The sequence below is a fragment of the Suncus etruscus genome, chromosome 3 (genome assembly GCF_024139225.1).
Source record: "Suncus etruscus isolate mSunEtr1 chromosome 3, mSunEtr1.pri.cur, whole genome shotgun sequence".
NCBI lineage: Eukaryota > Metazoa > Chordata > Mammalia > Eulipotyphla > Soricidae > Suncus > Suncus etruscus.
Genome location: NC_064850.1, coordinates 47,589,407 through 47,592,887, shown reverse-complemented (window position 1 = coordinate 47,592,887; position 3,481 = coordinate 47,589,407). Strand labels below are relative to the sequence as shown.

At 34.8% G+C, this 3,481-nt stretch overlaps 1 non-coding gene across 1 annotated transcript; it reads left to right on the top strand.

The window, feature by feature from the left end:
• Nucleotides 1–2,388: 2,388 nt before the first annotated feature.
• Nucleotides 2,389–2,491, top strand: LOC126004876 (U6 spliceosomal RNA). The gene has a single exon (XR_007494105.1). It is a non-coding gene; the product is annotated as a U6 spliceosomal RNA (small nuclear RNA).
• The last annotated feature ends 990 nt before the right edge of the window (nucleotides 2,492–3,481 follow it).

Sequence of the window (3,481 nt, the reverse complement as noted above, 5' to 3'; positions counted from 1 at the left end):
CCCAGAAAAAGTCAAATACGGGGTGTCTGGGGCAGGGGAGTGCTAATGCCAAGAGACATCTTATGACATCTGCAAAGAAAAGACTGTTTTTTTTTTGTTTTGTTTTTAAAAAGTCTGTATGAGTTTCAATATGAGAAAAGCACAACCCCCTTTTCATTTTTTTTGTTAGATATCTCATACATGGGGAGAATTCTGTAGGTAAAACACGAAGAGGGAATTCACTGGAAATACTACATCATCGACAGTGTTTCTTAGAAGTAGAAATTCATGAAAATTGCTTTTCCTTCAGAGTAGAAACCTAAAACAAAGGAAAACCTGAATAATTTTCAAGTTATTCCAAAAGCGACTGTTCTTTCAGATTTTGAAGGAACTTTTCAGAATTTTGGTAGTGGGACCAATCAATATGAAGAGATATGAACATAGACAGTCCCTTTACAGAAGCCAAGCGCTATCAGACCTACTTTTTCAGATGCTCTCTAAAGCAATAGTTAATACTGAGACAGACCTGAAAAATAATACAAATATTTTCAGATGGATAATGGTGCAGTTCATGATTGTATCTGATTCAGGTAAAGTCCAAGAATCCAAGAACAAAAAAATCCAAGTATTCAAAGCCATATGCTTGACTTTTTTTTTTTATCTTTCTTTTTTGCATTTTATCTTTGGATTTTGAGACCTCTAGGGAGTAAAACATTGGTACCTAGGGAAAGAGAAATGAGCCCAGCTCAGGAGTTGAACCTCAGAACACTCACCAGGCCAGAATCCAAATCTCTGAGAATATGTGGGCCTTGAGAGGAGTCACCATTGGAAAATAGTTACACCTTCCGATCATCAGAAAAAAGCAGTTACTTTTTTCAAGGTATAAACCCCATAAAAAAAAGGGTTAAACTCAAGTAATAAATTAGAAAAAATTGAAACCCCTACTGTAGCATAGAAAAATAAAACTGCAAAATGTCATTTCTCCATAATGTATAGAGAACTTGTGATTTGTGATAATAGGATACTTTGATAGAAAATAAAATGTAAATAGTGAAAACTAAACAAAGATATATCAATATTAATATTGAGAAAGTCATTCTTTACAGGAAACTAACAATACAAATTAATGAAAAAATAAGTGACATTTGTGAAAGCTAAAAGAAATTATAGCTTCAAGAATACTGTTTTATGCAGTAAATAGTATCCCTGGGAAAATGATCAAATCATTGGCTTTCAGCCATGAAAGATCAATATGCACTGGCCAAAAGAAAAAATGATTAGTTGTTAAGTGTGAAAAACAAGTTTCAGTTTAATGGGTATAAAACAAATTCTTTTTCTTTTTTCCTTTTTTAACATTGAGGGGGTTGGGCCACACCCAATGAGTCTCAGGGGCTACTACTCCTGGCTCTGTGCTCAGAAATTGCTCCTGGCTTGGAGGACCATGTGGTTCACAGGGGGATTGAACCATGGTTCATCATAGGTCAGCCTTGTGCAAGGTAAACACCCTACCGTTGTTACACCACTGTTCCGGTCCCCCCAAATTTTTTTCTGCAAAACAAAGGTAATAATGAAAATAAGCTTCTGTGTGTATGTATTTGCCTTGCTTCATTAGAAGAGAAAGCTGAAAACATACAAAGCCCTTACTTCTTGTCTTGGAAAATAGGAATAAAGAGAGATGGAGTATAGAAGTCAAGCCCCTAGCTCCCTTTTCCAATATGTATCTTTGTTTTCTTTCTCTAATTGCAGAATGCACATCTAAAATTTGACATTCCAAATTAAAGTGAATTAATTTTTAAGGGAAAGGAGAATCTTTGGAAGAGCTTCCATTTCATTTTAGCAAATGTTTGGGGGAGGCCTTAGACTTGTAAGAGAAAGGCTCCACTTTCTCACTGTGGTTCATTCAGGTCTTGTCTCGTCCTATTAGAAGTCAGGACAAGAAAGGCCTCTGGGCTGAAGAGAGAAGACAAAGACTCAGGTGTTTGACTTAGAGACTTGATTTCAACCCCACTTTTATTTCTGGCACTGCTGGTAACCCCCTGATCATAACAAAGACTTGAGGCACAGTTGGGAGTAGCCCCTGAGCACACTTAAATGTGGCCCAAACCCCCTGACCCTTGGTTGTTTATGAGGAAACTATGATCCATAGATATGGCTTGTAATATAGAAAGTCCTATATTTAGTTGAATAACTACATGCCAATTTTTCTTTGCCATTCTCAACCAATTCTAGAAATCTACTTATTCACAAAATTATGATCTACTCATTAAATTATTAAAATTATTAAATATAATTTAATTATTCAATAGTTTAAAAAGAAAAGATGTGACATTGTTTACATGTATTGCCATTCTTGGGCTGAAGTTAAGCCTCTGTTCTTCAATGATTTTTGCACAAAATAAGAATCTTGGAGTGCTCCCTTGGGCAGCACATATACTAAAATTGGAATGATACAGAGATTAGATGGCTTCTGCACAAGGTTGACATGCAAATCTGTGAAGCGTTCCATATAAAAATAAGAAGAATCTTGGAATGTGATTTGATTCTTCTTCTCATTTTTCAGGGACCTAAAGGGGTCAGTAATGCCAAAAAATTCCTTCCCACCTGTCCTATTTTTTTTTAAACTTAAAAGAACTACACAGAAAATTACAAATTTAAATGATGAAGTATACTTAAGCCATACTGTAAACATATATCTCTTAATTAAATAGTTCATTTCCTTCATGAAACTAAAATTTCATTGAGATTATTTAGGGGTAAAATTACTCCTTGAGAGAACCTCCCACAGCTAATGCAAGCCAGAAATGTAGACTCTGCTCTAAGTTTTTTGAAATGTAGTATTTCCTAGTCCTTGACATCAAACTGGCCAATTTTTTATCTCTTCTAATTTAGTCACCTATAGTAATGTGCTTTGAAACAAAGGAAGGAATAGAATCTAATATTTAGTTAACTAAGTCCCTGTACACATTTATTTTTAATAATTGCTCCGGGATATTTTCAGGAGGGCAATCAAATATGTTACTGTCTCTTAGTCAGGTGGACTATACTAGCAATGACCTTCCCATCTTGTTATACAAATTCCTTCAAGCCTTTGATTCATGTCTTCCAACTCAGTCCTGTCCAAAATGTATAGTTCTTCTAAGTCTGTTTTACGAGAAAGGACTGTTTTCTGAGTGCAAGCATGTGTAGTTGAGAAGGGCAAGCTTCCATTTTTTTTTTAATCTTTAGATTATTGCCTCCTGACTCATTTTGAAATCTTCCTATGTCTGCTGGCAGTTCTTTATTCTAATATTCCTTATGCTCAGTACCAGCTTCTTACCAGAAGCTCTCAAAGCATAGTAGGAGGTAGCCCATATCCCAGTATGCTTGAGTTGAACTGTGAACCATTTGTTTCTTTCTTTGTGTACCATATTCTACCAATAACTGTCTGTATTTATTTAATTTTTATTTATTTATTTATTTAAACTGTCTATATTTGTTTATTTATTTATTTTAACTGTATTTA